Source organism: Vicia villosa, linkage group LG6 (genome assembly GCF_029867415.1).
Source record: "Vicia villosa cultivar HV-30 ecotype Madison, WI linkage group LG6, Vvil1.0, whole genome shotgun sequence".
NCBI classification, from domain to species: Eukaryota; Viridiplantae; Streptophyta; class Magnoliopsida; order Fabales; family Fabaceae; genus Vicia; species Vicia villosa.
This window is the reverse complement of record NC_081185.1, coordinates 93,757,767-93,771,986: the sequence shown is the minus strand read 5'-3', so window position 1 is coordinate 93,771,986 and position 14,220 is coordinate 93,757,767. Positions and strand designations below refer to the sequence as shown.

The following is a 14,220-nucleotide window of genomic DNA, read 5'->3' as shown; positions in this document are numbered from 1 at the left end:
TTTAAACTTAATTTCTAGGTTTAAATTTATTTTCATCTTTTTTCTTCATTTTAATTTAATTAATCATGCATTAATTATAATTAAAACCAATCATAAAAAATCCAAAAAACATGCCTTTTATTTTTCTTGCAATTTAAATTCCTAGATAAATGTATAGGATGTCAAATTCATGTAAATAGGCTAGTTTACATTTCCTGCACAATCGATGTAATAGCGTAGATTTACTTTCCGCACTTTACATTTCCGCATTTTAATTTCCAGCAAATATAAACTGCGTGTATGTCAAAGATAAAATTGAACCGTTAGATCACTAACTTCAAAGATAAAATATCTGAATACAATCACAATCACACTTGCACCTTTTAAGGTAATCCCTTCTCATTCTTTTCAAAATCAAAGTCAAAATTCTACTATTCTGAGTACAAAATCGAACCTTGCGTTTATATCCGGTGAAAGGATAGATTTTTAAAGGAAATAGGATAAAGACCTTACAACTCAGGGTAGACCTCCTAGTTTGCTTGCTCAAATCAAAACAAACAAAATTCTCATACACCGTTGTTTTTCAAAACAAAACTTTCAAAAAAGACAATACTTTGTATACATCCAAACACGGATCATTACAAAGTTAACGTTCTTTTCAAAACATCTTTCGAAAGATAAACAAACATTTTGTATACATCCACACACGGATCATTACAAAATTCAATTTACAAAGGTATTTGAAACCACATATGAGCAATTTCAGAGCAATTGAAAAGTGATCGAAAAACAAGTGAGCTAAGCAAACTTAAGAGCCCATGGATAACCATGGATACAAAGGGTGCTAACACCTTCCCTTTGTATAACCTACCCCCTTACCCAGAATTTCTTAAAGGTCTTTTTTCTGTTTCTTTTATAAACCTTTCCTTAATTGGATAAAATAAAAGGTCGGTGGCGACTCTGTGAATTTTCAAAATGCGAAAGCATTAAGCGATAAAAAAGAGTCAGTTCACGTATCTCTACAGAACAGAGGTATGGCCCGGGATTAAAAAACGGAGGTCCACAATAACTAAACACTGATCCATTCTTCAGGGCTCTCTCTTCACATCATCACCATTCTCCATCCTCGATTCATTCCGTTCTTCACTTCCCTTCTCACTCTCTCCAATCATCCATTCTTCATCATCTTCATCTTCTTCACTACCTCACACTTCAATCATCAAATCCTCAACCTCTCCACACTCTAACTGACCTTCACATCTCCGAGTCACGACCTTCATCCCTTGAATCTTCATCTTCATCGCTGCATCTGTTCATCATCTTCAATTGTGTCAACAACAACACAACGAATCAACGTCATCGCATCGGAAACGCAAGAAACGAAGAAGGAGAAGAATCGGATAAAGATTAACTTTGACGCTTACCGTAATTTCTCGGCATCAACATCTTTGGATCCGCAGCGATTTCAATCTCCACCACAACCTGATCCAATCTTCTTCAAGCCACTCTTCACAGTTCGGCAAAGCGTAATCGTCGAGTCGACAACTTCAACTCGCTCTGATTCGTTCCAGCATCATCATCTTCTCCATCACGTTTCTGGACCTCAATCTCTTCACCAGTTCTCAATACACCATAATCTTCATCTTCCTCCGTCATTCTTCAACCTTCAACATCACCTTCATCTTCATAACCATGGCTCGTCCTATCTTCACTCATCCATCAGCACATCGAATCTTTCTCTTCATCAATCATCATCACCTTCGCATCGTCTTCGGCTGAACAACAATAATCGCACACAAATTCAAACAGAAAATTCAAGAAGAAGGATAGAAGAAGAGGTCGAAGAAGCAAGAATTTACGATCTCTGAGTTCCGAATTTAGAGCTTTACGAAGCTAGGGTTTAAAATCGGAACGAGATGAGAGAGAATCCGTGAAATAGCGGACTGTGCCTCGTGGTAGCGTCGTTGAACAGAGCAATTCACCAGAGGAGCTTCAATCGGAGTTGAGCGAAGGAACCTCGCCACCGTTGATTTCGTTGAGAGAGAGGCGGAAAGACGAAGAAGTTGAATCGGCACACAGGTGTAACCCTAAATTCCCCTTTACATATTTAATTTGATTAATCGAAATATTGTTGTTAACTGAATATAAACTATATGAAACTTGAATTAATTTGTTTAATTGAAATTGAGACATTAGATTAGTCTGATTAATTGAACAAAAAGAAGACATTAAAATCACAATCAATTTTGAGTTAGTCATATTAATCATACAATGTATCTGGGCCGAATTCACTCTACACCCCCTCTTGGCCCATATCACGTTTTTGGACACAAAATCTGAACAATAATAAATAATCTCTTGGGCCATGCTTGTTTCTAGCACCCCCCATTGGCCATGTTCTCTTAAGTTAGAAGAAGGACAATAAAAAATGAATTCGGTGTGGGCTTCCCCCAGATGGGCCCTGCGCCCTTTGCTTATCTGCCTGCACCATCAATTCAATTCTACACCCCCTGATTCCTTTTTATTTTAATTAGTAGATCTAGATTTTACTTAGCTTTTTACCAATTCCTTTTAGGTGATAGCATGCTAATTTTCTACCATTACTTTTAGACTTTTAAACCATCTTGACATAGAAAATAATCACTAAAAAAAAATTAGTTTTAGGCTATTTGTTTTAGTCTTTTACTTGATTTGTAATTCAATTTCCTTCATGAAAAACAATATAAAAAAAATAGTAGTATCTTATTTCATTTTGTACTATATTTTTGACTTGATATTTCATGTTTATGTGTGATTTTGTACCATTGTACCATTCTCAATTTTGCTTCTAATGTGACTTTATTTTCATGTCTCTTTAATTCCTAACTTTAGGTAGAAACCATGACAACATTAGGACTTAGAAGTTCCATTCATAACACTTAGGCTAGTTATTCATTTTAGGCTAGTTTTCTTCTTCTTTTTCTTTTCAACTTTAAAACATTAACAAATGGAGATGCGAATCACATTAAGAAAGTGATAGAGAAATGAGTGGGATTCATTCCCTAATCTGTTTCTCAATCACTTAGTGGCATAGAAATGAGTGGGATCCATTCCCTAATCTGTTTCTCGGTCACTACTTAATGGGAGAGAAATGAGTGGGATTCATTCCCTAATCTGTTTCTCGAACATTAATGGGATAGAAATGAGTGGGATTCATTCCCTAATCTGTTTCTTGAACATTACATAATGGGATAGAAGTGAGTGGGATTCATTCCCTAATCTGCTTCTCGATCATTATGCATTTTTATGTGATTCGAATCGCGAAGTAAATTCCCTTAAAAAACACTCAACCAAAAACACTTAAAACACTTAATAAAGGCTCAGACCTAAACAAAGTAATGAAGTGGTGCGAAGCCTTGTATTGGGTTTTGTTCATCATGAAGTTACATAAAAGACACAAACCAATTTTCTCCCTTCTCTCTCTGGCCTCCGAGGCATTCCTCATCTTGCCTTCAGGGCATTCCTTCTCCTAATCGGACACGTTATTTCCGCTCCATTCCCAGCTTAAGACTCCAGAGGTCGAGCAGCGGAGTGCGAATGTAACTTCGTCCACTAAAAAACACAAAAAACAAACAAAAACTAAAGAGCCGAACTACGGCGCTCTGATTCCTGAAAAGGATACGTAGGCATTGGGTCGCGGGGCCTAAGCGAGCATAACTATTTAAAAACCTTATTTTCCCCGTGTTTCTTTTATTTCATTTGCATGCATTCCCGTAGTAATTAAGCTTTAGATTTACACACCCTTTAGATAGCAACAAACATAGGTGGATACCATCGAGTACGATGGGCGTGAGGGGTGCTAGCACCTTCCCCTCGCGTAACCGACTCCCGTACCTTATCTCTGGTCGAAAGACCTCTTTTCTTATCCTTTCTTTATTCCAAGTTTTCTGATATTCCTTTCCCGCTTTGGGATGAATATATTGGTGGCGACTCTGTTCACATTTCGCGAGCGTGCGACAGCTGGCGACTCTGCTGGGGATGTGATAGACCTGTGCTGGTCCATTCTTAGCGAGTCGATCCTAGCTTGTGTTTGTTTTCTTTTCTTTGGGTGTTTATTTATTGCTTTATTGCTTTATTACTTTATTGCTTTATTTCTTTATGCATCGCATTTTATTTTCATATACTATGATTATTGTTCTGCTGTCTGTTGGGATGGGATGTTCTATGAGGTAAAAGGCCCAATACCCAGGCCAGAGTGATACTTAGGCTACCTAGGACAGAGTGGATAGTCATGACGCCAACAGAATGTCAGGTTCTGTTGATTGCGATCATGAGACCCACGACCAGTTGAGGTTCAAATGGGATACCATTGTTGGCATGTATTTGCAACAATGATGGTGTTTCAGGAGAACTGTTAACGCTGGAGACCTTTTGACCTACCTTGTACTAGATCACACCTGTGAGATGGGTTGGGAAACTTTGTTTTGCAGGAAAACATGCCTCCATCCCACCCTATTCCCGTTCAGACTATCTATCATAATCAACGTCGAACCTCTGAATCTGGAGGATTCGACCTTATGTAACTTATGCAAAGGTTATCTATCCTGAATCAACGTCGAACCTCTGAATCTGGAGGGTTTGACCATCTTTGACTTATACAGAAGTTCTACACCGGTTATCTATCATAATCAACATCGAACCTTTGAATCTGGAGGGTTCGACCATCTTTGACTTATGAACAAGCTATTTATCCAGAAAGCAACGTCGAACCTCTGAATCTGGAGGATTCGACCATATCTTATTGACCATGAGAAGTTGTTATCCAAGAGGCCTTGATCCTTGATCCTGATTTATGTTGCATTTGCATCATCATTAACATTTTGCATTCATGCATGTGCATCCATGGTTACCAATACTCTTACCACTCTTCCTCTCCATCAGATCAGTCAAGACGATTCCTCGACACCGATATCTGACAAAAGACAACAGACAAAGAATCATGGGGAATTACAAACAAGATCAAGCTGCTATCAGAAAACTCCATGCCTCCTAAAGGGGCACCTTCCACCAAAGGATCCTAAAGACTTTATGTTTGTCAGAGAACATTTCATTTGCATCATAATAAGGCCAATCTTGCCATTGTTTAGATTTCTCAAGTACTTTCATTTGTATTACTTTCGTTGTTATCAAGTACTTCTCATTGTAAGAAACTCATTTTGTTTGAATAAATAAAAATAATGCAATATACATGTTTTTCTCAAATCATTTCATCTTTGTCATTATGTTCATTGATATTCAACTCATTTGTATTAAGCAACTAAAAAAGGAGAATGATGAAAAATCAAAAACACATGAACTACTAACTGTATGCTTTTGGAACAAAGATCCTGCTGACGATGTGCAGGCATTGTTTCAATTCCTAAACACCGGAGTTATAAGGGAGTGAAACCTTCGTAAACCCCTTTGAGCCTAAGGAGTAGTAGTTTCTTTTCAAAAAAATACAATGAAACCCTTCATCTTAACCAGGGGCAGGGTAGTCTTCAGTTAGTGCGACCGAGCGCTCAACTTTCAGGTATTCCATTAGAGGATCAATTACATCTCATGTCTCGCAACAAAAGAAGAAGAGAACAATCCACAATGGATGTCTCTCATTCACTAAGAACAAAGGCAGTCATAACCTTTTCATCAAGTCAGTCACAAAAATCATACAACTTGTTCCCAAACGAGGCAAAAAAAAGAGTGAAAAGAAAGTATTGAATCATGATCAAAAAAAAAAAGAAAGAAACAATAGCCCGCTAAGTCAAAAAGAAAGGAAAAGCTTTGAAGCAAATGACTTAGGCAAAAATTAGGGCATATCCCGCTGGACAACGAACACCAATATCAAAAGAAACTTTTTGTCCAGGCAAAAGTTAGGGAAAGCAAAAGGCAAAGCAAAAGAAAGAAATCCTCTAAGGGACAAGTTGTTATGACCATCAACAAAAGCACTAAAGGGTGACTGCCACCTCCATCAAAGCTACAAAGGATCCTCATCCATCACCATCCTTCCTGAAAGGCGAACGCTCGTGTTAAACTAGCTGAACGTAGGACTGGAGAACATCACGAAGAAGGGGTGGGATCCATTCCCTAATCTGTTTCTCGGTCACTACTTAATGGGAGAGAAATGAGTGGGATTCATTCCCTAATCTGTTTCTCGAACATTAATGGGATAGAAATGAGTGGGATTCATTCCCTAATCTGTTTCTTGACCATTACATAATGGGATAGAAGTGAGTGGGATTCATTCCCTAATCTGCTTCTCGATCATTATGCATTTTTATGTGATTCGAATCGCGAAGTAAATTCCCTTAAAAAACACTCAACCAAAAACACTTAAAACACTTAATAAAGGCTCAGACCTAAACAAAGTAATGAAGTGGTGCGAAGCCTTGTATTGGGTTTTGTTCATCATGAAGTTACATAAAAGACACAAACCAATTTTCTCCCTTCTCTCTCTGGCCTCCGAGGCATTCCTCATCTTGCCTTCAGGGCATTCCTTCTCCTAATCGGACACGTTATTTCCGCTCCATTCCCAGCTTAAGACTCCAGAGGTCGAGCAGCGGAGTGCGAATGTAACTTCGTCCACTAAAAAACACAAAAAACAAACAAAAACTAAAGAGCCGAACTACGGCGCTCTGATTCCTGAAAAGGATACGTAGGCATTGGGTCGCGGGGCCTAAGCGAGCATAACTATTTAAAAACCTTATTTTCCCCGTGTTTCTTTTATTTCATTTGCATGCATTCCCGTAGTAATTAAGCTTTAGATTTACACACCCTTTAGATAGCAACAAATATAGGTGGATACCATCGAGTACGATGGGCGTGAGGGGTGCTAGCACCTTCCCCTCGCGTAACCGACTCCCGTACCTTATCTCTGGTCGAAAGACCTCTTTTCTTATCCTTTCTTTATTCCAGGTTTTCTGATATTCCTTTCCCTCTTTGGGATGAATATATTGGTGGCGACTCTGTTCACATTTCGCGAGCGTGCGACAACCATAAAATTGCACTTCTCCCAATTTAAAATCAAATTGGTCTCAATACAACTTTCAAGTGCCACATCCAGATTATTCAAGCATGTATCAAAAGTCTTTCCGAATATCGAAAAGTCATCCATGAATACTTCAATACTTTTTTCAATAAGGTCTGAGAATATGGCTTGCATACACCGTTGGAAAGTAGCTGGAGCATTACATAATCCAAATGGCATCCTCCTATATGCAAAAATTCCAAATGGACATGTAAATGCTGTTTTCTCATGATCTTCTGGGTTGACCACGATCTGATTGTATCTGGAATATCCATCCAAAAAGCAATAGTAATTCTGCCCCGGTAACCTCTCAAGCATTTGATCCATGAATGGTAGTGGAAAGTGGTATTTTCTCGTAGCTTTGTTGAGTCTACGATAGTCTATGCACATTCGCCACCCGGTTACAGTTCTAGTTGGTATAAGTTCATTTTTGTCATTACGAATTACCGTCATTCCTCCCTTCTTCGGAACAACTTGTACTGGGCTTACCCATGCACTATCAGAAATTGGGTAAATCATTCCCGATTCTAGGAGTTTGATCACCTCTTTTCTTACTACCTCTTTCATTGTTGGATTTAGTCTTCTTTGCGGTTGAGCTACCGGTTTGACTTCTTCCTCTAACATGATCTTGTGCATGCAATATGCGGGACTTATACCTTTCAAATCTGCTAATACCCATCCAATTGCAGCTTTATTCTTTTGAAGGATTTGGATGAGTCTTGCCTCTTCAGTTGTGTTCAACTTCGAGCTAATAACGACCGGTTTACTTCCTTCTTCATCTAAAAAGACATATTTCAAATGAGTTGGGAGTAGCTTAAATTCCATCTTTGACTCTTTCACTTCTTTTTTCAGCCCAAATCTTCCACTTTGTCTTCCTTTGTGGTTGTGTTGCCACCCTTCTCTAATTCCTTTAAAAACAACTCAATTTCTTTTTCTTCTTCTTGGGTAAGTACATTGAAAGACTCAACAAGAGATCTCTCTAAAGGGTTAGAAAGATGAATTTGATTTGCCACTTCTTCCACAATCTCTTCAGTAACATCCATGCGAAAGCAATCATTTTTGTCCTTGGGTTGTTTCATGGCATCGAAAAGATTAAAACATACCTCTTCATCTTGGACTCTTAACTTCATTATACCATCATCGATATCGATCATCATCCGGGCTGTTTTCATGAATGGTCTTCCAAGAATGATAGGTGAATCTTTGTCTTCTTCCATGTCAATCACCACAAAATCCACTGGAAGCAAAAATTTGTCAACTTTCACTAACATGTCTTGTGCAACTCCATAAGGAAGAGTGGTAGATTTATCTGCTAGTTGTAAAGTCATTCTTGTTAACTCCATCTCAATATTCCCCAGCCGCTTCACTATTGATAAGGGGATTAAATTGATACTTGATCCTAGATCGATCAATCCATTCCCAATATTTTGATTCCCAATTGTAACCGGCAAGGTGACTCTTCCAGGATCTCTCGCCTTTTGAGGGAGGCGTGATATTATAGCACAACATTGTGCATCAAGTATAACAACTTCTTCTTCTTCCGGTCGTTTCTTCTTTGTCAAGATATCTTTCATGAATTTCGCATATTTTGGCATTTGAGCAATTGCTTCAGAGAATGGAATATTAATTTGTAGCTGCTTAAAAATTTCCATTAACCTGGCATATTGTCTAGCATTGTCCTTCTTTGATGGGGCATGGGGATATGGCAAATGTTGACTTGGTATCATGTTGCTTGCCATCTTTTCTTTAGCACTCCTTCTTTTTAGTTTCTCCTCCTTTTTTTTGACTTCTTTATTCACATCTTCTTCTTCAGCCCCATGAGTAATAATTTCATATTCTTCATCTTCTCCATCATGTTTTTCATCTTCCTTTTCTGTATCACCCTCAACCTCATTCTTTTCAGTTTCATCCTTACTACCTTTCTGTCCAATCCTCGTCACCACTGCTTTGCAATGCTCCTTTGGATTTTCTCGCGTGTTGGCAGAGAATGTTGTATTTGATTGATTAGTTGCAATCTGTTTAGCAAGTTGGCCCACTTGAGTTTCCAAATTCTTTATAGCTGCTTCTTGACTTTTTTGGTTTGATATTGACATTTGCATGAATTGATTCATGGTCTCTTCCAACTTAGATTGTCCTCCTTGTTGTTATGGCGACGGTTGAATGTAAGGTTGAAATGTTTGTTGTTGATATCCTTGATTATGTGGTCTTTGTTGATAACCTGGATTGTTATTCCTTGGTGGATAACCTTGTTGATACGGAGGATTCTCATATTGATTCTGCCTTTGTCCTTGATTGTTGTTCATGTAGTTCACTTCTTCTTCCAACACCGGCGGGCAAAATCCTGTCTGATGCTCTCCCTTGCATAACTCACACTTCGCAACTTGATAAGAATTAGATACACCATTCAGCTCCTTGAGTTGTTGTGGTAGTTTAGACATTTGTTGCATCAAAAGTTCCACTTGCGATGTTAGTAACTTATTCTGGGCCAGCAGAGCATCACTGTTATTTAATTCCAAAATTCCGGCTTTCTTATCTCTGACAGTTCGATCATGATTCCCCTGACGATCATTCAGAGCCATTCGTTCTATTATCTGAGTAGCTTCAGAAGGTGTCTTTGACATAAGTGAACCACCAGCTGTGGCATCCAAGAGTGTCTTGTTTGTAGCTGTGAGACCGTTGCGGAACATGTGGATTTGGTCAACTTCTGAAAAACCGTGTCCTTTGCATTTTCTCAACATAACTTTATACCTTTCCCATGCTTCATTCAATGATTCATTACAGCCTTGAGAGAATACTGCTATTGCTGTTTTTGCTTCAAAGAATTGGTTTTGAGAGTAAAACCTTTCTAAAAAATTTTCCTCTAAGGTATTCCAGTCGGTCATCATTGTTTCGGGTTGATCCAAGTACCAATCTTTTGCCTTAGATAACAAAGAATGTGGGAACAACCTCTAGAATAGTGTCTTTTCATCAGCTTGAGCTACACCAGTTGTGCTCGCTAACTCATAGAACCGAGTAAGATGCGTGTATGGATCTTCGTGGTCCAATCCGGCGAAAGGACTTGCACAGATCAACTGTATGATACCGGTCATCAATTCTGACATCCGCCCATTGGCGGCAGTCCTAGCGAACTGTGGGTTAAGTCTTGGACTATTTGCACATGGACCAGGAGCAGCCATGTTGACAACAGTTGGTTGTATAATAACTTCCTGTTCTTCTTCCGCAAATAGTTCGTGAAAGAAAAGTCCTTCTTGCGACTCGTCAATTGTTTCAAGTTGTTGTGACGATGTCGCGGTTGCGTTGTCTCTTGCTCTTGCTATGTTTGCTCTTCTTCGTGTTTTGCTATTTAACCTCCTAGCGGTCCTTTCGATCTCGGGATCAAAAAGAAGTTGATCACTGGGAACTTTGCTGCGCATACACGAACTTCTGCAAAAACTAGCAAACGAGTGAAACAACCAAATCGAGAAATTAGTAACAAAAACTCAAAATAAAACTATTGCAATGAGTGCAATATTGACACCAATCCCCGGCAACGGCGCCAATTTGTTGAAAGTATTTGTGGGTAAATATTTTCGGTAATATATCGTATCCACAGGGATTGGTTTAATATCACTACCGTTCTATAGTTGGTTATTTTGAGTGAGAAAAAGTAATTGGATTTATTTTATGATTATAATGCTATCAAATCTAAACAATAATTTAAATGCAAATAATGAAAGTTTGTTAACGATTAAAGAGATATGTTGAGCTTTAGAGTTCATCAACCTATTCCTATACAATTTGTTAATTAAATCACAATTGAACAATCATTTGAATTACTATCTTCACTTATCTTCAAATATGATTCCATGTCTGCAAATCAAATTAGATATACTTTTACCGGTATGAGATTTGATCTCTCCAAATATCAATATCGATAATAGTAATAAAGAACGATAATTATGAAAACTCAATCACAATTCCATCTCTGCAAATTGGGACTGAATCAATATAGTAACCTAGGGCAAAAGTTAGAATCCTTTCTTTCGATCAAAGACTCCACAATGATTTAAGATAAAAACAAGGTTTCTTATTGATAATAAATTCAAACAATTGTTCATAGGAATTAACCACAGTAATTGCATATTCATAGGTTAACTACTAACTTAAACTCAACACAATGGGGTTTAGCTCTCCATAGCCATGAAGAACACACAAGAATTCATGGAAGGATTCATCTTCATCAAGGGAATGTCTTCAATTGATGTTGAATTCTCCGTCGGAAGTTGTTTTCTGATAACACGATTTTATATCGTATATTTAGCTTAAAATCCATAGATATTTATAGCATTTTCCGTTTACTATGTTAATTTATTATGATATTACGCGAGTATTTGCTTTGTTTCAGGTTTTACACTCTAATCACGACTATTTGCGAAAAGGAAAGAAAATGGAGCTTAAATGACCAATATTTATGCCTAAAAGATGAAAAAGGAGTGCTGAAGTGAAAGATATTAGGACCCAAAAGGCCCAAAAGAGACAGTTCAGCCCACTATGGAACCAAAGGCGCGTGGCCCAAACCTTCCCAGCAAGTGGAGACGCACGTCTCCAACGTTCTTCTGCCACGTCACCAAGAGGAGACGCCCGTCTCCAACTACTCCTGGATTTTCTCCACTTGAGACGCACGTCTCAAGTCGTTCAAAGAGGTCTCCCCAAAAAATGGAGACGCACGTCTCCACACCCAGTCTGCAAAGCTTCCTCTTTTCACGCAACATCACAGCAAAACATCTCCTATAAATAGAACCTGCTACCTCACTTCCAAGGAGTCCGATTTCCTGCCAACGAAGTGCTGCCGAAATTGTACCGCGAACCGTATTTCTTTATTCTGCTTTCATTTAAACACTTATTTTCTCACAACGATTTCTACACCGGAAATTGTTGTGAACTTTTTATAGATCTAGCCTTACGTTAGATTTATCGCTTCTTTTATTTTTCCTTGTTTTATTTGCTGTAATTCCGAAGAACGATCCAGCCAACCTGTGGTGGAAGTTCAGTACTCAAAGATCCAATTACCATTTATTTAATTCAGGTTTTTTATTTACCGCCTTTATTTATATTTATTTGCATGATATATTGTATGCCATTTACTATGCCTATTATTATGAACCGAACCGATTTATGCATATTTAACCATATTAATATGTCTGGCTAAATTATTAAGATATCGGTATGTAAAGTAAGTTAACCGTAGGGATCCGAAATAAATTGGCTTAATTATGTTTTATTAACTATCACTTGTTTTTGGTCTGTATGTCTAATTTAATTAGTAAGTCTTAAAACCAATAGAGCGAAAGTTTGAGGGGTTAAGACGGTCAAAGGTTAAAATCAATAGAGCGAAAGTTTGAGATCTTTAACTGGATAGTAGACATAGGACATTAGTTTTAAGGATGGCGAAAGCTTATTAAAACTAATTAGAACTTATTTATTTTCAAAAATTGTTTTTACACCCGAGCGGGATGGCGAAAGCGTACGTTAGGGATATTAGCATGTTCCGAGTCAACAGAGCGAAAGTTTGAGATTAGGAGATTTAAATAGATAACAACTTCATAAAACGGGCATTTTATTAATTACGTTGTTTCCAAAAAGCTTTTCTAAAATCTAATGGGATAGCGAAAACGTACATTAGGATTAGGACAGTAATCTAAATCAACAGAGCGAAAGTTTGAGACGAGGATTTTTAATCAATTGAATTAGTAAAGATTTTTAATTAAATTATGCAAAAGCCAATGGACCTTCGGATCACCTAAGTTAAACGAAATACATACTGATATCTGTCTTTTATTATATTATTCATTTCTCACAATCACTTTCCCTTAAGAACAATCGAAATATTAGTAGCCCTAGCTTTACATAGTAACCTTAGATAACGGTAGATCGATTCATAGTCCCTGTGGATTCGATATCTTTTAAAACTACACGACACGACTGTGCACTTGCAGTCATCAGATTAATAGACACGTAAAGTCGCGATCAAGTTTTTGGCGCCGTTGCCGGGGACTATTTAAGTCGATATCGTAACTCACTGTTACACCGTAGAGACTAGGACAATTCTTCCCTTTCTTTCTGAACGATTGTATGCCAAATACTCGTTCACAAGGAGGAGATTTAATACAACGAATTAACGAGATCGAACGTTTCATTAACGTCAAACGTCGAGCTCGCAATCTTCCCGAAGTAGCACCAATTCCTATTAATCAGGAATTGACTTTTACTGATCAAATCAATCAAATTATCCCGAAGTTAGAGATGGCTGCTATTCGTCCTCTTAGAGACTATGCCGCTCCTTCGCGCGCTGAACCGCATTCAAGTATCGCACCACCTGCGATTGAGGCAAACAATTTCGAACTGAAACCTTCGCTGGTCCAAGCTGTTCAACAGAATCAATTCTTTGGAAGCCCTGTAGACGACCCTAACCTCCATTTATCTGTGTTCGTGCAATACGCCGACACTATCAAAGCTAACAACGTTAGTTCGGAAGCTATTCGATTACGCCTTTTTCCTTTCTCCTTAAGAGATAGAGCTAGAGCGTGGCTTCAATCCCTGCCTTCTAATTCCATAACTACATGGGACGAATTGAAGAGAGTATTCTTAGCGAGATACTTTCCGCCTAGCAAAACTGCTATGCTCAGAGGTCAAATCAACGGATTTACCCAGAAAGATAACGAATCACTCTTCGAAGCTTGGGAACGTTACAAGGACATGCTTAGAATATGCCCTCATCATGGACTCGAACCATGGCTGATCATCCATACTTTCTATGGTGGTCTTTTATATAACACTAAAATGACTATAGATGCCACTGCTGGCGGAGCATTAATGGACAAACCCCATGATGAAGCATACAAACTCATAGAGAACATGGCACAAAATCATTACCAATGGGGTGGAGAACGAGCCGCTCTAGAGAAAGCCCAAACCAAAGGAGGAATGTACGAAATAAGTGGTATAGACCGCGTTAACGCTAAAGTAGACGCCTTAACTCAAAAGATCGAGAACTTAACCATCACTCCTTCAGCCACCGCTGCTGCTGTAGCACCTAACTGCGAGATCTGTGGATTGACTGGACATGTAGTTGCCGAATGTCAACTCTTGACTGGAGTCCCATCTGATCAAGTAAACTATGCTCAAGGAAACCCTTATTCTAACACGTACAACCCTGGATG

The 14,220-nt window shown here is 38.4% G+C and overlaps 1 non-coding gene across 1 annotated transcript; it reads right to left on the bottom strand.

Moving 5' to 3' along the window:
* Positions 1-13,678: 13,678 nt before the first annotated feature.
* On the bottom strand, positions 13,679-13,785 carry LOC131615288 (small nucleolar RNA R71). The gene has a single exon (XR_009287711.1). It is a non-coding gene; the product is annotated as a small nucleolar RNA R71 (small nucleolar RNA).
* Between the last annotated feature and the right edge of the window lie 435 nt (positions 13,786-14,220).